This window comes from Poecilia mexicana, unplaced genomic scaffold (genome assembly GCF_051168715.1).
Source record: "Poecilia mexicana isolate PSO_F unplaced genomic scaffold, ASM5116871v1 scaffold_5, whole genome shotgun sequence".
NCBI lineage: Eukaryota > Metazoa > Chordata > Actinopteri > Cyprinodontiformes > Poeciliidae > Poecilia > Poecilia mexicana.
The window spans coordinates 32,460,168-32,483,061 of NW_028263374.1; positions in this window are offsets into that span (position 1 = coordinate 32,460,168).

The window sequence follows — 22,894 nt, forward strand, 5'->3', positions numbered from 1 at the left end:
CTGTCTTTGGGTGAGCAAATGTCAGGCCCACTGTCTTTGGGTGAGCAAATGTCAGGCCCACTGTCTTTGGGTGAGCAAATGTCAGGCCGACTGTCTTTGGGTGAGCAAATGTCAGGCCCACTGTCTTTGGGTGAGCAAATGTCAGGCCCACTGTCTTTGGGTGAGCAAATGTCAGGCCCACTGTCTTTGGGTGAGCAAATGTCAGGCCCACTGTCTTTTGCTCACCCACTGTCTTTGGGTGAGCAAATGTCAGGCCCACTGTCTTTGGGTGAGCAAATGTCAGGCCCACTGTCTTTGGGTGAGCAAATGTCAGGCCGACTGTCTTTTACTCAACCACTGTCTTTGGGTGAGCAAATGTCAGGTCGACTGTCTTTGGGTGAGCAAATGTCAGGCCCACTGTCTTTGGGTGAGCAAATGTCAGGCCCACTGTCTTTGGGTGAGCAAATGTCAGGCCGACTGTCTTTGGGTGAGCAAATGTCAGGCCCACTGTCTTTGGGTGAGCAAATGTCAGGCCGACTGTCTTTGGGTGAGCAAATGTCAGGCCGACTGTCTTTGGGTGAGCAAATGTCAGGCCGACTGTCTTTTACTCAACCACTGTCTTTGTGTGAGCAAATGTCAGGTCGACTGTCTTTGGGTGAGCAAATGTCAGGCCCACTGTCTTTGGGTGAGCAAATGTCAGGCCGACTGTCTTTGGGTGAGCAAATGTCAGGCCCACTGTCTTTGGGTGAGCAAATGTCAGGCCGACTGTCTTTGGGTGAGCAAATGTCAAGCCGACTGTCTTTGGGTGAGCAAATGTCAGGCCGACTGTCTTTTACTCAACCACTGTCTTTGTGTGAGCAAATGTCAGGTCGACTGTCTTTGGGTGAGCAAATGTCAGGCCCACTGTCTTTGGGTGAGCAAATGTCAGGCCCACTGTCTTTGGGTGAGCAAATGTCAGGCCGACTGTCTTTGGGTGAGCAAATGTCAGGCCGACTGTCTTTTACTCAACCACTGTCTTTGTGTGAGCAAATGTCAGGTCGACTGTCTTTGGGTGAGCAAATGTCAGGCCCACTGTCTTTGGGTGAGCAAATGTCAGGCCCACTGTCTTTGGGTGAGCAAATGTCAGGCCCACTGTCTTTGGGTGAGCAAATGTCAGGCCCACTGTCTTTGGGTGAGCAAATGTCAGGCCCACCGTCTTTGGGTGAGCAAATGTCAGGCCGACTGTCTTTGGGTGAGCAAATGTCAGGCCGACTGTCTTTGGGTGAGCAAATGTCAGGCCGACTGTCTTTTACTCAACCACTGTCTTTGGGTGAGCAAATGTCAGGTCGACTGTCTTTGGGTGAGCAAATGTCAGCCCGACTGTCTTTGGGTGAGCAAATGTCAGGCCCACTGTCTTTTGCTCACCCACTGTCTTTGGGTGAGCAAATGTCAGGCCCACTGTCTTTGGGTGAGCAAATGTCAGGCCCACTGTCTTAGGGTGAGCAAATGTCAGGCCCACTGTCTTTGGGTGAGCAAATGTCAGGCCCACTGTCTTTGGGTGAGCAAATGTCAGGCCCACTGTCTTTGGGTGAGCAAATGTCAGGCCCACTGTCTTTGGGTGAGCAAATGTCAGGCCCACTGTCTTTGGGTGAGCAAATGTCAGGCCGACTGTCTTTGGGTGAGCAAATGTCAGGCCCACTGTCTTTGGGTGAGCAAATGTCAGGCCCACTGTCTTTGGGTGAGCAAATGTCAGGCCCACTGTCTTTGGGTGAGCAAATGTCAGGCCCACTGTCTTTTGCTCACCCACTGTCTTTGGGTGAGCAAATGTCAGGCCCACTGTCTTTGGGTGAGCAAATGTCAGGCCCACTGTCTTTGGGTGAGCAAATGTCAGGCCGACTGTCTTTTACTCAACCACTGTCTTTGGGTGAGCAAATGTCAGGTCGACTGTCTTTGGGTGAGCAAATGTCAGGCCCACTGTCTTTGGGTGAGCAAATGTCAGGCCCACTGTCTTTGGGTGAGCAAATGTCAGGCCGACTGTCTTTGGGTGAGCAAATGTCAGGCCCACTGTCTTTGGGTGAGCAAATGTCAGGCCGACTGTCTTTGGGTGAGCAAATGTCAGGCCGACTGTCTTTGGGTGAGCAAATGTCAGGCCGACTGTCTTTTACTCAACCACTGTCTTTGTGTGAGCAAATGTCAGGTCGACTGTCTTTGGGTGAGCAAATGTCAGGCCCACTGTCTTTGGGTGAGCAAATGTCAGGCCGACTGTCTTTGGGTGAGCAAATGTCAGGCCCACTGTCTTTGGGTGAGCAAATGTCAGGCCGACTGTCTTTGGGTGAGCAAATGTCAAGCCGACTGTCTTTGGGTGAGCAAATGTCAGGCCGACTGTCTTTTACTCAACCACTGTCTTTGTGTGAGCAAATGTCAGGTCGACTGTCTTTGGGTGAGCAAATGTCAGGCCCACTGTCTTTGGGTGAGCAAATGTCAGGCCCACTGTCTTTGGGTGAGCAAATGTCAGGCTGACTGTCTTTGGGTGAGCAAATGTCAGGCCGACTGTCTTTGGGTGAGCAAATGTCAGGCCGACTGTCTTTTGCTCACCCACTGTCTTTGGGTGAGCAAATGTCAGGCCCACTGTCTTTGGGTGAGCAAATGTCAGGCCCACTGTCTTTGGGTGAGCAAATGTCAGGCCCACTGTCTTTGGGTGAGCAAATGTCAGGCCCACTGTCTTTGGGTGAGCAAATGTCAGGCCCACTGTCTTTGGGTGAGCAAATGTCAGGCCGACTGTCTTTGGGTGAGCAAATGTCAAGCCGACTGTCTTTGGGTGAGCAAATGTCAGGCCAACTGTCTTTTACTCAACCACTGTCTTTGTGTGAGCAAATGTCAGGTCGACTGTCTTTGGGTGAGCAAATGTCAGGCCCACTGTCTTTGGGTGAGCAAATGTCAGGCCCACTGTCTTTGGGTGAGCAAATGTCAGGCCGACTGTCTTTGGGTGAGCAAATGTCAGGCCGACTGTCTTTGGGTGAGCAAATGTCAGGCCGACTGTCTTTTGCTCACCCACTGTCTTTGGGTGAGCAAATGTCAGGCCCACTGTCTTTGGGTGAGCAAATGTCAGGCCCACTGTCTTTGGGTGAGCAAATGTCAGGCCCACTGTCTTTTGCTCACCCACTGTCTTTGGGTGAGCAAATGTCAGGCCCACTGTCTTTGGGTGAGCAAATGTCAGGCCCACTGTCTTTGGGTGAGCAAATGTCAGGCCGACTGTCTTTTGCTCACCCACTGTCTTTGGGTGAGCAAATGTCAGGCCCACTGTCTTTGGGTGAGCAAATGTCAGGCCCACTGTCTTTGGGTGAGCAAATGTCAGGCCCACTGTCTTTTGCTCACCCACTGTCTTTGGGTGAGCAAATGTCAGGCCCACTGTCTTTGGGTGAGCAAATGTCAGGCCCACTGTCTTTGGGTGAGCAAATGTCAGGCCCACTGTCTTTGGGTGAGCAAATGTCAGGCCGACTGTCTTTGGGTGAGCAAATGTCAGGCCCACTGTCTTTGGGTGAGCAAATGTCAGTCCCACTGTCTTTGGGTGAGCAAATGTCAGGCCCACTGTCTTTGGGTGAGCAAATGTCAGGCCCACTGTCTTTGGGTGAGCAAATGTCAGGCCGACTGTCTTTGGGTGAGCAAATGTCAGGCCCACTGTCTTTGGGTGAGCAAATGTCAGGCCCACTGTCTTTGGGTGAGCAAATGTCAGGCTGACTGTCTTTGGGTGAGCAAATGTCAGGCCGACTGTCTTTGGGTGAGCAAATGTCAGGCCGACTGTCTTTTACTCAACCACTGTCTTTGGGTGAGCAAATGTCAGGTCGACTGTCTTTGGGTGAGTAAATGTCAGGCCCACTGTCTTTGGGTGAGCAAATGTCAGGCCGACTGTCTTTTGCTCACCCACTGTCTTTGGGTGAGCAAATGTCAGGCCCACTGTGTTTGGGTGAGCAAATGTCAGGCCCACTGTCTTTGGGTGAGCAAATGTCAGGCCGACTGTCTTTGGGTGAGCAAATGTCAGGCCCACTGTCTTTGGGTGAGCAAATGTCAGGCCGACTGTCTTTGGGTGAGCAAATGTCAGGCCCACTGTCTTTGGGTGAGCAAATGTCAGGCCGACTGTCTTTGGGTGAGCAAATGTCAGGCCGACTGTCTTTGGGTGAGCAAATGTCAGGCCGACTGTCTTTTACTCAACCACTGTCTTTGTGTGAGCAAATGTCAGGTCGACTGTCTTTGGGTGAGCAAATGTCAGGCCCACTGTCTTTGGGTGAGCAAATGTCAGGCCGACTGTCTTTGGGTGAGCAAATGTCAGGCCCACTGTCTTTGGGTGAGCAAATGTCAGGCCGACTGTCTTTGGGTGAGCAAATGTCAAGCCGACTGTCTTTGGGTGAGCAAATGTCAGGCCGACTGTTTTTTACTCAACCACTGTCTTTGTGTGAGCAAATGTCAGGTCGACTGTCTTTGGGTGAGCAAATGTCAGGCCCACTGTCTTTGGGTGAGCAAATGTCAGGCCCACTGTCTTTGGGTGAGCAAATGTCAGGCCGACTGTCTTTGGGTGAGCAAATGTCAGGCCGACTGTCTTTTACTCAACCACTGTCTTTGTGTGAGCAAATGTCAGGTCGACTGTCTTTGGGTGAGCAAATGTCAGGCCCACTGTCTTTGGGTGAGCAAATGTCAGGCCCACTGTCTTTGGGTGAGCAAATGTCAGGCCCACTGTCTTTGGGTGAGCAAATGTCAGGCCCACTGTCTTTGGGTGAGCAAATGTCAGGCCCACCGTCTTTGGGTGAGCAAATGTCAGGCCGACTGTCTTTGGGTGAGCAAATGTCAGGCCGACTGTCTTTGGGTGAGCAAATGTCAGGCCGACTGTCTTTTACTCAACCACTGTCTTTGGGTGAGCAAATGTCAGGTCGACTGTCTTTGGGTGAGCAAATGTCAGCCCGACTGTCTTTGGGTGAGCAAATGTCAGGCCCACTGTCTTTTGCTCACCCACTGTCTTTGGGTGAGCAAATGTCAGGCCCACTGTCTTTGGGTGAGCAAATGTCAGGCCCACTGTCTTTGGGTGAGCAAATGTCAGGCCCACCGTCTTTGGGTGAGCAAATGTCAGGCCCACTGTCTTTGGGTGAGCAAATGTCAGGCCCACTGTCTTTGGGTGAGCAAATGTCAGGCCCACCGTCTTTGGGTGAGCAAATGTCAGGCCGACTGTCTTTGGGTGAGCAAATGTCAGGCCGACTGTCTTTGGGTGAGCAAATGTCAGGCCGACTGTCTTTTACTCAACCACTGTCTTTGGGTGAGCAAATGTCAGGTCGACTGTCTTTGGGTGAGCAAATGTCAGGCCCACTGTCTTTGGGTGAGCAAATGTCAGGCCGACTGTCTTTTGCTCACCCACTGTCTTTGGGTGAGCAAATGTCAGGCCCACTGTGTTTGGGTGAGCAAATGTCAGGCCCACTGTCTTTGGGTGAGCAAATGTCAGGCCGACTGTCTTTGGGTGAGCAAATGTCAGGCCCACTGTCTTTGGGTGAGCAAATGTCAGGCCGACTGTCTTTGGGTGAGCAAATGTCAGGCCCACTGTCTTTGGGTGAGCAAATGTCAGGCCCACTGTCTTTGGGTGAGCAAATGTCAGGCCCACTGTCTTTGGGTGAGCAAATGTCAGGCCCACTGTCTTTGGGTGAGCAAATGTCAGGCCGACTGTCTTTGGGTGAGCAAATGTCAGGCCCACTGTCTTTGGGTGAGCAAATGTCAGGCCCACTGTTTTTGGGTGAGCAAATGTCAGGCCGACTGTCTTTGGGTGAGCAAATGTCAGGCCCACTGTCTTTGGGTGAGCAAATGTCAGGCAGACTGTCTTTGGGTGAGCAAATGTCAGGCCCACTGTCTTTGGGTGAGCAAATGTCAGGCCCACTGTCTTTGGGTGAGCAAATGTCAGGCCCACTGTCTTTGGGTGAGCAAATGTCAGGCCCACCGTCTTTGGGTGAGCAAATGTCAGGCCAACTGTCTTTGGGTGAGCAAATGTCAGGCCGACTGTCTTTGGGTGAGCAAATGTCAGGCCGACTGTCTTTTACTCAACCACTGTCTTTGGGTGAGCAAATGTCAGGTCAACTGTCTTTGGGTGAGCAAATGTCAGCCCGACTGTCTTTGGGTGAGCAAATGTCAGGCCCACTGTCTTTTGCTCACCCACTGTCTTTGGGTGAGCAAATGTCAGGCCCACTGTCTTTGGGTGAGCAAATGTCAGGCCCACTGTCTATGGGTGAGCAAATGTCAGGCCCACTGTCTTTGGGTGAGCAAATGTCAGGCCGACTGTCTTTGGGTGAGCAAATGTCAGGCCGACTGTCTTTGGGTGAGCAAATGTCAGGCCCACTGTCTTTGGGTGAGCAAATGTCAGGCCCACTGTCTATGGGTGAGCAAATGTCAGGCCCACTGTCTTTGGGTGAGCAAATGTCAGGCCGACTGTCTTTTGCTCACCCACTTTCTTTGGGTGAGCAAATGTCAGGCCCACTGTCTTTGGGTGAGCAAATGTCAGGCCCACTGTCTTTGGGTGAGCAAATGTCAGGCCGACTGTCTTTGGGTGAGCAAATGTCAGGCCCACTGTCTTTGGGTGAGCAAATGTCAGGCCGACTGTCTTTGGGTGAGCAAATGTCAGGCCGACTGTCTTTGGGTGAGCAAATGTCAGGCCGACTGTCTTTTACTCAACCACTGTCTTTGGGTGAGCAAATGTCAGGTCGACTGTCTTTGGGTGAGCAAATGTCAGGCCCACTGTCTTTGGGTGAGCAAATGTCAGGCCGACTGTCTTTTGCTCACCCACTGTCTTTGGGTGAGCAAATGTCAGGCCCACTGTGTTTGGGTGAGCAAATGTCAGGCCCACTGTCTTTGGGTGAGCAAATGTCAGGCCGACTGTCTTTGGGTGAGCAAATGTCAGGCCCACTGTCTTTGGGTGAGCAAATGTCAGGCCGACTGTCTTTGGGTGAGCAAATGTCAGGCCCACTGTCTTTGGGTGAGCAAATGTCAGGCCCACTGTCTTTGGGTGAGCAAATGTCAGGCCCACTGTCTTTGGGTGAGCAAATGTCAGGCCCACTGTCTTTGGGTGAGCAAATGTCAGGCCGACTGTCTTTGGGTGAGCAAATGTCAGGCCCACTGTCTTTGGGTGAGCAAATGTCAGGCCCACTGTTTTTGGGTGAGCAAATGTCAGGCCGACTGTCTTTGGGTGAGCAAATGTCAGGCCCACTGTCTTTGGGTGAGCAAATGTCAGGCCGACTGTCTTTTACTCAACCACTGTCTTTGGGTGAGCAAATGTCAGGTCGACTGTCTTTGGGTGAGCAAATGTCAGCCCGACTGTCTTTGGGTGAGCAAATGTCAGGCCCACTGTCTTTTGCTCACCCACTGTCTTTGGGTGAGCAAATGTCAGGCCCACTGTCTTTGGGTGAGCAAATGTCAGGCCCACTGTCTTAGGGTGAGCAAATGTCAGGCCCACTGTCTTTGGGTGAGCAAATGTCAGGCCCACTGTCTTTGGGTGAGCAAATGTCAGGCCCACTGTCTTTGGGTGAGCAAATGTCAGGCCCACTGTCTTTGGGTGAGCAAATGTCAGGCCCACTGTCTTTGGGTGAGCAAATGTCAGGCCGACTGTCTTTGGGTGAGCAAATGTCAGGCCCACTGTCTTTGGGTGAGCAAATGTCAGGCCCACTGTCTTTGGGTGAGCAAATGTCAGGCCCACTGTCTTTGGGTGAGCAAATGTCAGGCCCACTGTCTTTTGCTCACCCACTGTCTTTGGGTGAGCAAATGTCAGGCCCACTGTCTTTGGGTGAGCAAATGTCAGGCCCACTGTCTTTGGGTGAGCAAATGTGAGGCCGACTGTCTTTTACTCAACCACTGTCTTTGGGTGAGCAAATGTCAGGTCGACTGTCTTTGGGTGAGCAAATGTCAGGCCCACTGTCTTTGGGTGAGCAAATGTCAGGCCCACTGTCTTTGGGTGAGCAAATGTCAGGCCGACTGTCTTTGGGTGAGCAAATGTCAGGCCCACTGTCTTTGGGTGAGCAAATGTCAGGCCGACTGTCTTTGGGTGAGCAAATGTCAGGCCGACTGTCTTTGGGTGAGCAAATGTCAGGCCGACTGTCTTTTACTCAACCACTGTCTTTGTGTGAGCAAATGTCAGGTCGACTGTCTTTGGGTGAGCAAATGTCAGGCCCACTGTCTTTGGGTGAGCAAATGTCAGGCCGACTGTCTTTGGGTGAGCAAATGTCAGGCCCACTGTCTTTGGGTGAGCAAATGTCAGGCCGACTGTCTTTGGGTGAGCAAATGTCAAGCCGACTGTCTTTGGGTGAGCAAATGTCAGGCCGACTGTCTTTTACTCAACCACTGTCTTTGTGTGAGCAAATGTCAGGTCGACTGTCTTTGGGTGAGCAAATGTCAGGCCCACTGTCTTTGGGTGAGCAAATGTCAGGCCCACTGTCTTTGGGTGAGCAAATGTCAGGCCGACTGTCTTTGGGTGAGCAAATGTCAGGCCGACTGTCTTTTACTCAACCACTGTCTTTGTGTGAGCAAATGTCAGGTCGACTGTCTTTGGGTGAGCAAATGTCAGGCCCACTGTCTTTGGGTGAGCAAATGTCAGGCCCACTGTCTTTGGGTGAGCAAATGTCAGGCCCACTGTCTTTGGGTGAGCAAATGTCAGGCCCAATGTCTTTGGGTGAGCAAATGTCAGGCCCACCGTCTTTGGGTGAGCAAATGTCAGGCCGACTGTCTTTGGGTGAGCAAATGTCAGGCCGACTGTCTTTGGGTGAGCAAATGTCAGGCCGACTGTCTTTTACTCAACCACTGTCTTTGGGTGAGCAAATGTCAGGTCGACTGTCTTTGGGTGAGCAAATGTCAGCCCGACTGTCTTTGGGTGAGCAAATGTCAGGCCCACTGTCTTTTGCTCACCCACTGTCTTTGGGTGAGCAAATGTCAGGCCCACTGTCTTTGGGTGAGCAAATGTCAGGCCCACTGTCTTTGGGTGAGCAAATGTCAGGCCCACTGTCTTTGGGTGAGCAAATGTCAGGCCCACTGTCTTTGGGTGAGCAAATGTCAGGCCCACTGTCTTTGGGTGAGCAAATGTCAGGCCCACCGTCTTTGGGTGAGCAAATGTCAGGCCGACTGTCTTTGGGTGAGCAAATGTCAGGCCGACTGTCTTTGGGTGAGCAAATGTCAGGCCGACTGTCTTTGGGTGAGCAAATGTCAGGCCGACTGTCTTTTGCTCACCCACTGTCTTTGGGTGAGCAAATGTCAGGCCCACTGTCTTTGGGTGAGCAAATGTCAGGCCCACTGTCTTTGGGTGAGCAAATGTCAGGCCCACTGTCTTTTGCTCACCCACTGTCTTTGGGTGAGCAAATGTCAGGCCCACTGTCTTTGGGTGAGCAAATGTCAGGCCCACTGTCTTTGGGTGAGCAAATGTCAGGCCGACTGTCTTTGGGTGAGCAAATGTCAGGCCCACTGTCTTTGGGTGAGCAAATGTCAGGCCGACTGTCTTTGGGTGAGCAAATGTCAGGCCCACTGTCTTTGGGTGAGCAAATGTCAGTCCCACTGTCTTTGGGTGAGCAAATGTCAGGCCCACTGTCTTTGGGTGAGCAAATGTCAGGCCCACTGTCTTTGGGTGAGCAAATGTCAGGCCGACTGTCTTTGGGTGAGCAAATGTCAGGCCCACTGTCTTTGGGTGAGCAAATGTCAGGCCCACTGTCTTTGGGTGAGCAAATGTCAGGCTGACTGTCTTTGGGTGAGCAAATGTCAGGCCGACTGTCTTTGGGTGAGCAAATGTCAGGCCGACTGTCTTTTACTCAACCACTGTCTTTGGGTGAGCAAATGTCAGGTCGACTGTCTTTGGGTGAGTAAATGTCAGGCCCACTGTCTTTGGGTGAGCAAATGTCAGGCCGACTGTCTTTTGCTCACCCACTGTCTTTGGGTGAGCAAATGTCAGGCCCACTGTGTTTGGGTGAGCAAATGTCAGGCCCACTGTCTTTGGGTGAGCAAATGTCAGGCCGACTGTCTTTGGGTGAGCAAATGTCAGGCCCACTGTCTTTGGGTGAGCAAATGTCAGGCCGACTGTCTTTGGGTGAGCAAATGTCAGGCCCACTGTCTTTGGGTGAGCAAATGTCAGGCCGACTGTCTTTGGGTGAGCAAATGTCAGGCCGACTGTCTTTGGGTGAGCAAATGTCAGGCCGACTGTCTTTTACTCAACCACTGTCTTTGTGTGAGCAAATGTCAGGTCGACTGTCTTTGGGTGAGCAAATGTCAGGCCCACTGTCTTTGGGTGAGCAAATGTCAGGCCGACTGTCTTTGGGTGAGCAAATGTCAGGCCCACTGTCTTTGGGTGAGCAAATGTCAGGCCGACTGTCTTTGGGTGAGTAAATGTCAGGCCCACTGTCTTTGGGTGAGCAAATGTCAGGCCGACTGTCTTTTGCTCACCCACTGTCTTTGGGTGAGCAAATGTCAGGCCCACTGTCTTTGGGTGAGCAAATGTCAGGCCGACTGTCTTTGGGTGAGTAAATGTCAGGCCCACTGTCTTTGGGTGAGCAAATGTCAGGCCGACTGTCTTTTGCTCACCCACTGTCTTTGGGTGAGCAAATGTCAGGCCCACTGTGTTTGGGTGAGCAAATGTCAGGCCCACTGTCTTTGGGTGAGCAAATGTCAGGCCGACTGTCTTTGGGTGAGCAAATGTCAGGCCCACTGTCTTTGGGTGAGCAAATGTCAGGCCGACTGTCTTTGGGTGAGCAAATGTCAGGCCCACTGTCTTTGGGTGAGCAAATGTCAGGCCGACTGTCTTTGGGTGAGCAAATGTCAGGCCGACTGTCTTTGGGTGAGCAAATGTCAGGCCGACTGTCTTTTACTCAACCACTGTCTTTGTGTGAGCAAATGTCAGGTCGACTGTCTTTGGGTGAGCAAATGTCAGGCCCACTGTCTTTGGGTGAGCAAATGTCAGGCCGACTGTCTTTGGGTGAGCAAATGTCAGGCCCACTGTCTTTGGGTGAGCAAATGTCAGGCCCACTGTCTTTGGGTGAGCAAATGTCAAGCCGACTGTCTTTGGGTGAGCAAATGTCAGGCCGACTGTCTTTTACTCAACCACTGTCTTTGTGTGAGCAAATGTCAGGTCGACTGTCTTTGGGTGAGCAAATGTCAGGCCCACTGTCTTTGGGTGAGCAAATGTCAGGCCCACTGTCTTTGGGTGAGCAAATGTCAGGCCCACTGTCTTTGGGTGAGCAAATGTCAGGCCGACTGTCTTTGGGTGAGCAAATGTCAGGCCCACTGTCTTTGGGTGAGCAAATGTCAGGCCGACTGTCTTTGGGTGAGCAAATGTCAGGCCCACTGTCTTTGGGTGAGCAAATGTCAGGCCGACTGTCTTTGGGTGAGCAAATGTCAGGCCGACTGTCTTTGGGTGAGCAAATGTCAGGCCGACTGTCTTTTACTCAACCACTGTCTTTGTGTGAGCAAATGTCAGGTCGACTGTCTTTGGGTGAGCAAATGTCAGGCCCACTGTCTTTGGGTGAGCAAATGTCAGGCCGACTGTCTTTGGGTGAGCAAATGTCAGGCCCACTGTCTTTGGGTGAGCAAATGTCAGGCCCACTGTCTTTGGGTGAGCAAATGTCAAGCCGACTGTCTTTGGGTGAGCAAATGTCAGGCCGACTGTCTTTTACTCAACCACTGTCTTTGTGTGAGCAAATGTCAGGTCGACTGTCTTTGGGTGAGCAAATGTCAGGCCCACTGTCTTTGGGTGAGCAAATGTCAGGCCCACTGTCTTTGTGTGAGCAAATGTCAGGTCGACTGTCTTTGGGTGAGCAAATGTCAGGCCCACTGTCTTTGGGTGAGCAAATGTCAGGCCCACTGTCTTTGGGTGAGCAAATGTCAGGCCCACTGTCTTTGGGTGAGCAAATGTCAGGCCCACTGTCTTTGGGTGAGCAAATGTCAGGCCCACCGTCTTTGGGTGAGCAAATGTCAGGCCGACTGTCTTTGGGTGAGCAAATGTCAGGCCGACTGTCTTTGGGTGAGCAAATGTCAGGCCGACTGTCTTTTACTCAACCACTGTCTTTGGGTGAGCAAATGTCAGGTCGACTGTCTTTGGGTGAGCAAATGTCAGCCCGACTGTCTTTGGGTGAGCAAATGTCAGGCCCACTGTCTTTTGCTCACCCACTGTCTTTGGGTGAGCAAATGTCAGGCCCACTGTCTTTGGGTGAGCAAATGTCAGGCCCACTGTCTTTGGGTGAGCAAATGTCAGGCCCACCGTCTTTGGGTGAGCAAATGTCAGGCCCACTGCCTTTGGGTGAGCAAATGTCAGGCCCACTGTCTTTGGGTGAGCAAATGTCAGGCCCACCGTCTTTGGGTGAGCAAATGTCAGGCCGACTGTCTTTGGGTGAGCAAATGTCAGGCCGACTGTCTTTGGGTGAGCAAATGTCAGGCCGACTGTCTTTTACTCAACCACTGTCTTTGGGTGAGCAAATGTCAGGTCGACTGTCTTTGGGTGAGCAAATGTCAGGCCCACTGTCTTTGGGTGAGCAAATGTCAGGCCGACTGTCTTTTGCTCACCCACTGTCTTTGGGTGAGCAAATGTCAGGCCCACTGTGTTTGGGTGAGCAAATGTCAGGCCCACTGTCTTTGGGTGAGCAAATGTCAGGCCGACTGTCTTTGGGTGAGCAAATGTCAGGCCCACTGTCTTTGGGTGAGCAAATGTCAGGCCGACTGTCTTTGGGTGAGCAAATGTCAGGCCCACTGTCTTTGGGTGAGCAAATGTCAGGCCCACTGTCTTTGGGTGAGCAAATGTCAGGCCCACTGTCTTTGGGTGAGCAAATGTCAGGCCCACTGTCTTTGGGTGAGCAAATGTCAGGCCGACTGTCTTTGGGTGAGCAAATGTCAGGCCCACTGTCTTTGGGTGAGCAAATGTCAGGCCCACTGTTTTTGGGTGAGCAAATGTCAGGCCGACTGTCTTTGGGTGAGCAAATGTCAGGCCCACTGTCTTTGGGTGAGCAAATGTCAGGCAGACTGTCTTTGGGTGAGCAAATGTCAGGCCCACTGTCTTTGGGTGAGCAAATGTCAGGCCCACTGTCTTTGGGTGAGCAAATGTCAGGCCCACTGTCTTTGGGTGAGCAAATGTCAGGCCCACCGTCTTTGGGTGAGCAAATGTCAGGCCAACTGTCTTTGGGTGAGCAAATGTCAGGCCGACTGTCTTTGGGTGAGCAAATGTCAGGCCGACTGTCTTTTACTCAACCACTGTCTTTGGGTGAGCAAATGTCAGGTCGACTGTCTTTGGGTGAGCAAATGTCAGCCCGACTGTCTTTGGGTGAGCAAATGTCAGGCCCACTGTCTTTTGCTCACCCACTGTCTTTGGGTGAGCAAATGTCAGGCCCACTGTCTTTGGGTGAGCAAATGTCAGGCCCACTGTCTATGGGTGAGCAAATGTCAGGCCCACTGTCTTTGGGTGAGCAAATGTCAGGCCGACTGTCTTTTGCTCACCCACTTTCTTTGGGTGAGCAAATGTCAGGCCCACTGTCTTTGGGTGAGCAAATGTCAGGCCCACTGTCTTTGGGTGAGCAAATGTCAGGCCGACTGTCTTTGGGTGAGCAAATGTCAGGCCCACTGTCTTTGGGTGAGCAAATGTCAGGCCGACTGTCTTTGGGTGAGCAAATGTCAGGCCGACTGTCTTTGGGTGAGCAAATGTCAGGCCGACTGTCTTTTACTCAACCACTGTCTTTGGGTGAGCAAATGTCAGGTCGACTGTCTTTGGGTGAGCAAATGTCAGGCCCACTGTCTTTGGGTGAGCAAATGTCAGGCCGACTGTCTTTTGCTCACCCACTGTCTTTGGGTGAGCAAATGTCAGGCCCACTGTGTTTGGGTGAGCAAATGTCAGGCCCACTGTCTTTGGGTGAGCAAATGTCAGGCCGACTGTCTTTGGGTGAGCAAATGTCAGGCCCACTGTCTTTGGGTGAGCAAATGTCAGGCCGACTGTCTTTGGGTGAGCAAATGTCAGGCCCACTGTCTTTGGGTGAGCAAATGTCAGGCCCACTGTCTTTGGGTGAGCAAATGTCAGGCCCACTGTCTTTGGGTGAGCAAATGTCAGGCCCACTGTCTTTGGGTGAGCAAATGTCAGGCCGACTGTCTTTGGGTGAGCAAATGTCAGGCCCACTGTCTTTGGGTGAGCAAATGTCAGGCCCACTGTTTTTGGGTGAGCAAATGTCAGGCCGACTGTCTTTGGGTGAGCAAATGTCAGGCCCACTGTCTTTGGGTGAGCAAATGTCAGGCCGACTGTCTTTGGGTGAGCAAATGTCAGGCCCACTGTCTTTGGGTGAGCAAATGTCAGGCCCACTGTCTTTGGGTGAGCAAATGTCAGGCCCACTGTCTTTGGGTGAGCAAATGTCAAGCCCACCGTCTTTGGGTGAGCAAATGTCAGGCCGACTGTCTTTGGGTGAGCAAATGTCAGGCCGACTGTCTTTGGGTGAGCAAATGTCAGGCCGACTGTCTTTTACTCAACCACTGTCTTTGGGTGAGCAAATGTCAGGTCGACTGTCTTTGGGTGAGCAAATGTCAGCCCGACTGTCTTTGGGTGAGCAAATGTCAGGCCCACTGTCTTTTGCTCACCCACTGTCTTTGGGTGAGCAAATGTCAGGCCCACTGTCTTTGGGTGAGCAAATGTCAGGCCCACTGTCTTAGGGTGAGCAAATGTCAGGCCCACTGTCTTTGGGTGAGCAAATGTCAGGCCCACTGTCTTTGGGTGAGCAAATGTCAGGCCCACTGTCTTTGGGTGAGCAAATGTCAGGCCCACTGTCTTTGGGTGAGCAAATGTCAGGCCCACTGTCTTTGGGTGAGCAAATGTCAGGCCGACTGTCTTTGGGTGAGCAAATGTCAGGCCCACTGTCTTTGGGTGAGCAAATGTCAGGCCCACTGTCTTTGGGTGAGCAAATGTCAGGCCCACTGTCTTTGGGTGAGCAAATGTCAGGCCCACTGTCTTTTGCTCACCCACTGTCTTTGGGTGAGCAAATGTCAGGCCCACTGTCTTTGGGTGAGCAAATGTCAGGCCCACTGTCTTTGGGTGAGCAAATGTGAGGCCGACTGTCTTTTACTCAACCACTGTCTTTGGGTGAGCAAATGTCAGGTCGACTGTCTTTGGGTGAGCAAATGTCAGGCCCACTGTCTTTGGGTGAGCAAATGTCAGGCCCACTGTCTTTGGGTGAGCAAATGTCAGGCCGACTGTCTTTGGGTGAGCAAATGTCAGGCCCACTGTCTTTGGGTGAGCAAATGTCAGGCCGACTGTCTTTGGGTGAGCAAATGTCAGGCCGACTGTCTTTGGGTGAGCAAATGTCAGGCCGACTGTCTTTTACTCAACCACTGTCTTTGTGTGAGCAAATGTCAGGTCGACTGTCTTTGGGTGAGCAAATGTCAGGCCCACTGTCTTTGGGTGAGCAAATGTCAGGCCGACTGTCTTTGGGTGAGCAAATGTCAGGCCCACTGTCTTTGGGTGAGCAAATGTCAGGCCGACTGTCTTTGGGTGAGCAAATGTCAAGCCGACTGTCTTTGGGTGAGCAAATGTCAGGCCGACTGTCTTTTACTCAACCACTGTCTTTGTGTGAGCAAATGTCAGGTCGACTGTCTTTGGGTGAGCAAATGTCAGGCCCACTGTCTTTGGGTGAGCAAATGTCAGGCCCACTGTCTTTGGGTGAGCAAATGTCAGGCCGACTGTCTTTGGGTGAGCAAATGTCAGGCCGACTGTCTTTTACTCAACCACTGTCTTTGTGTGAGCAAATGTCAGGTCGACTGTCTTTGGGTGAGCAAATGTCAGGCCCACTGTCTTTGGGTGAGCAAATGTCAGGCCCACTGTCTTTGGGTGAGCAAATGTCAGGCCCACTGTCTTTGGGTGAGCAAATGTCAGGCCCACTGTCTTTGGGTGAGCAAATGTCAGGCCCACTGTCTTTGGGTGAGCAAATGTCAAGCCCACCGTCTTTGGGTGAGCAAATGTCAGGCCGACTGTCTTTGGGTGAGCAAATGTCAGGCCGACTGTCTTTGGGTGAGCAAATGTCAGGCCGACTGTCTTTTACTCAACCACTGTCTTTGGGTGAGCAAATGTCAGGTCGACTGTCTTTGGGTGAGCAAATGTCAGCCCGACTGTCTTTGGGTGAGCAAATGTCAGGCCCACTGTCTTTTGCTCACCCACTGTCTTTGGGTGAGCAAATGTCAGGCCCACTGTCTTTGGGTGAGCAAATGTCAGGCCCACTGTCTTAGGGTGAGCAAATGTCAGGCCCACTGTCTTTGGGTGAGCAAATGTCAGGCCCACTGTCTTTGGGTGAGCAAATGTCAGGCCCACTGTCTTTGGGTGAGCAAATGTCAGGCCCACTGTCTTTGGGTGAGCAAATGTCAGGCCCACTGTCTTTGGGTGAGCAAATGTCAGGCCGACTGTCTTTGGGTGAGCAAATGTCAGGCCCACTGTCTTTGGGTGAGCAAATGTCAGGCCCACTGTCTTTGGGTGAGCAAATGTCAGGCCCACTGTCTTTGGGTGAGCAAATGTCAGGCCCACTGTCTTTTGCTCACCCACTGTCTTTGGGTGAGCAAATGTCAGGCCCACTGTCTTTGGGTGAGCAAATGTCAGGCCCACTGTCTTTGGGTGAGCAAATGTGAGGCCGACTGTCTTTTACTCAACCACTGTCTTTGGGTGAGCAAATGTCAGGTCGACTGTCTTTGGGTGAGCAAATGTCAGGCCCACTGTCTTTGGGTGAGCAAATGTCAGGCCCACTGTCTTTGGGTGAGCAAATGTCAGGCCGACTGTCTTTGGGTGAGCAAATGTCAGGCCCACTGTCTTTGGGTGAGCAAATGTCAGGCCGACTGTCTTTGGGTGAGCAAATGTCAGGCCGACTGTCTTTGGGTGAGCAAATGTCAGGCCGACTGTCTTTTACTCAACCACTGTCTTTGTGTGAGCAAATGTCAGGTCGACTGTCTTTGGGTGAGCAAATGTCAGGCCCACTGTCTTTGGGTGAGCAAATGTCAGGCCGACTGTCTTTGGGTGAGCAAATGTCAGGCCCACTGTCTTTGGGTGAGCAAATGTCAGGCCGACTGTCTTTGGGTGAGCAAATGTCAAGCCGACTGTCTTTGGGTGAGCAAATGTCAGGCCGACTGTCTTTTACTCAACCACTGTCTTTGTGTGAGCAAATGTCAGGTCGACTGTCTTTGGGTGAGCAAATGTCAGGCCCACTGTCTTTGGGTGAGCAAATGTCAGGCCCACTGTCTTTGGGTGAGCAAATGTCAGGCCGACTGTCTTTGGGTGAGCAAATGTCAGGCCGACTGTCTTTTACTCAACCACTGTCTTTGTGTGAGCAAATGTCAGGTCGACTGTCTTTGGGTGAGCAAATGTCAGGCCCACTGTCTTTGGGTGAGCAAATGTCAGGCCCACTGTCTTTGGGTGAGCAAATGTCAGGCCCACTGTCTTTGGGTGAGCAAATGTCAGGCCCACTGTCTTTGGGTGAGCAAATGTCAGGCCCACCGTCTTTGGGTGAGCAAATGTCAGGCCGACTGTCTTTGGGTGAGCAAATGTCAGGCCGACTGTCTTTGGGTGAGCAAATGTCAGGCCGACTGTCTTTTACTCAACCACTGTCTTTGGGTGAGCAAATGTCAGGTCGACTGTCTTTGGGTGAGCAAATGTCAGCCCGACTGTCTTTGGGTGAGCAAATGTCAGGCCCACTGTCTTTTGCTCACCCACTGTCTTTGGGTGAGCAAATGTCAGGCCCACTGTCTTTGGGTGAGCAAATGTCAGGCCCACTGTCTTTGGGTGAGCAAATGTCAGGCCCACTGTCTTTGGGTGAGCAAATGTCAGGCCCACTGTCTTTGGGTGAGCAAATGTCAGGCCCACTGTCTTTGGGTGAGCAAATGTCAGGCCCACCGTCTTTGGGTGAGCAAATGTCAGGCCGACTGTCTTTGGGTGAGCAAATGTCAGGCCGACTGTCTTTGGGTGAGCAAATGTCAGGCCGACTGTCTTTTACTCAACCACTGTCTTTGGGTGAGCAAATGTCAGGTCGACTGTCTTTGGGTGAGCAAATGTCAGGCCCACTGTCTTTGGGTGAGCAAATGTCAGGCCGACTGTCTTTTGCTCACCCACTGTCTTTGGGTGAGCAAATGTCAGGCCCACTGTGTTTGGGTGAGCAAATGTCAGGCCCACTGTCTTTGGGTGAGCAAATGTCAGGCCGACTGTCTTTGGGTGAGCAAATGTCAGGCCCACTGTCTTTGGGTGAGCAAATGTCAGGCCGACTGTCTTTGGGTGAGCAAATGTCAGGCCCACTGTCTTTGGGTGAGCAAATGTCAGGCCCACTGTCTTTGGGTGAGCAAATGTCAGGCCCACTGTCTTTGGGTGAGCAAATGTCAGGCCCACTGTCTTTGGGTGAGCAAATGTCAGGCCGACTGTCTTTGGGTGAGCAAATGTCAGGCCCACTGTCTTTGGGTGAGCAAATGTCAGGCCCACTGTTTTTGGGTGAGCAAATGTCAGGCCGACTGTCTTTGGGTGAGCAAATGTCAGGCCCACTGTCTTTGGGTGAGCAAATGTCAGGCCGACTGTCTTTGGGTGAGCAAATGTCAGGCCCACTGTCTTTGGGTGAGCAAATGTCAGGCCCACTGTCTTTGGGTGAGCAAATGTCAGGCCCACTGTCTTTGGGTGAGCAAATGTCAGGCCCACCGTCTTTGGGTGAGCAAATGTCAGGCCGACTGTCTTTGGGTGAGCAAATGTCAGGCCGACTGTCTTTGGGTGAGCAAATGTCAGGCCGACTGTCTTTGGGTGAGCAAATGTCAGGCCGACTGTCTTTTGCTCACCCACTGTCTTTGGGTGAGCAAATGTCAGGCCCACTGTCTTTGGGTGAGCAAATGTCAGGCCCACTGTCTTTGGGTGAGCAAATGTCAGGCCCACTGTCTTTTGCTCACCCACTGTCTTTGGGTGAGCAAATGTCAGGCCCACTGTCTTTGGGTGAGCAAATGTCAGGCCCACTGTCTTTGGGTGAGCAAATGTCAGGCCGACTGTCTTTGGGTGAGCAAATGTCAGGCCCACTGTCTTTGGGTGAGCAAATGTCAGGCCGACTGTCTTTGGGTGAGCAAATGTCAGGCCCACTGTCTTTGGGTGAGCAAATGTCAGTCCCACTGTCTTTGGGTGAGCAAATGTCAGGCCCACTGTCTTTGGGTGAGCAAATGTCAGGCCCACTGTCTTTGGGTGAGCAAATGTCAGGCCGACTGTCTTTGGGTGAGCAAATGTCAGGCCCACTGTCTTTGGGTGAGCAAATGTCAGGCCCACTGTCTTTGGGTGAGCAAATGTCAGGCTGACTGTCTTTGGGTGAGCAAATGTCAGGCCGACTGTCTTTGGGTGAGCAAATGTCAGGCCGACTGTCTTTTACTCAACCACTGTCTTTGGGTGAGCAAATGTCAGGTCGACTGTCTTTGGGTGAGTAAATGTCAGGCCCACTGTCTTTGGGTGAGCAAATGTCAGGCCGACTGTCTTTTGCTCACCCACTGTCTTTGGGTGAGCAAATGTCAGGCCCACTGTGTTTGGGTGAGCAAATGTCAGGCCCACTGTCTTTGGGTGAGCAAATGTCAGGCCCACTGTCTTTGGGTGAGCAAATGTCAGGCCCACTGTCTTTGGGTGAGCAAATGTCAGGCCCACCGTCTTTGGGTGAGCAAATGTCAGGCCGACTGTCTTTGGGTGAGCAAATGTCAGGCCGACTGTCTTTGGGTGAGCAAATGTCAGGCCGACTGTCTTTGGGTGAGCAAATGTCAGGCCGACTGTCTTTTGCTCACCCACTGTCTTTGGGTGAGCAAATGTCAGGCCCACTGTCTTTGGGTGAGCAAATGTCAGGCCCACTGTCTTTGGGTGAGCAAATGTCAGGCCCACTGTCTTTTGCTCACCCACTGTCTTTGGGTGAGCAAATGTCAGGCCCACTGTCTTTGGGTGAGCAAATGTCAGGCCCACTGTCTTTGGGTGAGCAAATGTCAGGCCGACTGTCTTTGGGTGAGCAAATGTCAGGCCCACTGTCTTTGGGTGAGCAAATGTCAGGCCGACTGTCTTTGGGTGAGCAAATGTCAGGCCCACTGTCTTTGGGTGAGCAAATGTCAGTCCCACTGTCTTTGGGTGAGCAAATGTCAGGCCCACTGTCTTTGGGTGAGCAAATGTCAGGCCCACTGTCTTTGGGTGAGCAAATGTCAGGCCGACTGTCTTTGGGTGAGCAAATGTCAGGCCCACTGTCTTTGGGTGAGCAAATGTCAGGCCCACTGTCTTTGGGTGAGCAAATGTCAGGCTGACTGTCTTTGGGTGAGCAAATGTCAGGCCGACTGTCTTTGGGTGAGCAAATGTCAGGCCGACTGTCTTTTACTCAACCACTGTCTTTGGGTGAGCAAATGTCAGGTCGACTGTCTTTGGGTGAGTAAATGTCAGGCCCACTGTCTTTGGGTGAGCAAATGTCAGGCCGACTGTCTTTTGCTCACCCACTGTCTTTGGGTGAGCAAATGTCAGGCCCACTGTGTTTGGGTGAGCAAATGTCAGGCCCACTGTCTTTGGGTGAGCAAATGTCAGGCCGACTGTCTTTGGGTGAGCAAATGTCAGGCCCACTGTCTTTGGGTGAGCAAATGTCAGGCCGACTGTCTTTGGGTGAGCAAATGTCAGGCCCACTGTCTTTGGGTGAGCAAATGTCAGGCCCACTGTCTTTGGGTGAGCAAATGTCAGGCCCACTGTCTTTGGGTGAGCAAATGTCAGGCCCACTGTCTTTTACTCAACCACTGTCTTTGTGTGAGCAAATGTCAGGTCGACTGTCTTTGGGTGAGCAAATGTCAGGCCCACTGTCTTTGGGTGAGCAAATGTCAGGCCGACTGTCTTTGGGTGAGCAAATGTCAGGCCCACTGTCTTTGGGTGAGCAAATGTCAGGCCGACTGTCTTTGGGTGAGCAAATGTCAAGCCGACTGTCTTTGGGTGAGCAAATGTCAGGCCGACTGTCTTTTACTCAACCACTGTCTTTGTGTGAGCAAATGTCAGGTCGACTGTCTTTGGGTGAGCAAATGTCAGGCCCACTGTCTTTGGGTGAGCAAATGTCAGGCCCACTGTCTTTGGGTGAGCAAATGTCAGGCCGACTGTCTTTGGGTGAGCAAATGTCAGGCCGACTGTCTTTTACTCAACCACTGTCTTTGTGTGAGCAAATGTCAGGCCGACTGTCTTTGGGTGAGCAAATGTCAGGCCGACTGTCTTTTACTCAACCACTGTCTTTGGGTGAGCAAATGTCAGGTCGACTGTCTTTGGGTGAGCAAATGTCAGGCCCACTGTCTTTGGGTGAGCAAATGTCAGGCCCACTGTCTTTGGGTGAGCAAATGTCAGGCCGACTGTCTTTTGCTCACCCACTGTCTTTGGGTGAGCAAATGTCAGGCCCATTGTCTTTGGGTGAGCAAATGTCAGGCCCACTGTCTTTGGGTGAGCAAATGTCAGGCCCACTGTCTTTTACTCAACCACTGTCTTTGGGTGAGCAAATGTCAGGCCGACTGTCTTTGGGTGAGCAAATGTCAGGCCGACTGTCTTTTGCTCACCCACTGTCTTTGGGTGAGCAAATGTCAGGCCCACTGTCTTTGGGTGAGCAAATGTCAGGCCCACTGTCTTTGGGTGAGCAAATGTCAGGCCCACTGTCTTTGGGTGAGCAAATGTCAGGCCCACTGTCTTTGGGTGAGCAAATGTCAGGCCCACTGTCTTTGGGTGAGCAAATGTCAGGCTGACTGTCTTTGGGTGAGCAAATGTCAGGCCGACTGTCTTTGGGTGAGCAAATGTCAGGCCGACTGTCTTTTACTCAACCACTGTCTTTGGGTGAGCAAATGTCAGGTCGACTGTCTTTGGGTGAGCAAATGTCAGGCCCACTGTCTTTGGGTGAGCAAATGTCAGGCCCACTGTCTTTGGGTGAGCAAATGTCAGGCCGACTGTCTTTTGCTCACCCACTGTCTTTGGGTGAGCAAATGTCAGGCCCACTGTGTTTGGGTGAGCAAATGTCAGGCCCACTGTCTTTGGGTGAGCAAATGTCAGGCCGACTGTCTTTGGGTGAGCAAATGTCAGGCCCACTGTCTTTGGGTGAGCAAATGTCAGGCCGACTGTCTTTGGGTGAGCAAATGTCAGGCCCACTGTCTTTGGGTGAGCAAATGTCAGGCCGACTGTCTTTGGGTGAGCAAATGTCAGGCCCACTGTCTTTGGGTGAGCAAATGTCAGGCCCACTGTCTTTGGGTGAGCAAATGTCAGGCCCACTGTCTTTGGGTGAGCAAATGTCAGGCCCACTGTCTTTGGGTGAGCAAATGTCAGGCCGACTGTCTTTGGGTGAGCAAATGTCAGGCCCACTGTCTTTGGGTGAGCAAATGTCAGGCCCACTGTCTTTGGGTGAGCAAATGTCAGGCTGACTGTCTTTGGGTGAGCAAATGTCAGGCCGACTGTCTTTGGGTGAGCAAATGTCAGGCCGACTGTCTTTTACTCAACCACTGTCTTTGGGTGAGCAAATGTCAGGTCGACTGTCTTTGGGTGAGCAAATGTCAGGCCCACTGTCTTTGGGTGAGCAAATGTCAGGCCCACTGTCTTTGGGTGAGCAAATGTCAGGCCCACTGTCTTTGGGTGAGCAAATGTCAGGCCGACTGTCTTTGGGTGAGCAAATGTCAGGCCCACTGTCTTTGGGTGAGCAAATGTCAGGCCGACTGTCTTTGGGTGAGCAAATGTCAGGCCCACTGTCTTTGGGTGAGCAAATGTCAGGCCCACTGTCTTTGGGTGAGCAAATGTCAGGCCCACTGTCTTTGGGTGAGCAAATGTCAGGCCCACTGTCTTTGGGTGAGCAAATGTCAGGCCGACTGTCTTTGGGTGAGCAAATGTCAGGCCCACTGTCTTTGGGTGAGCAAATGTCAGGCCCACTGTCTTTGGGTGAGCAAATGTCAGGCCGACTGTCTTTGGGTGAGC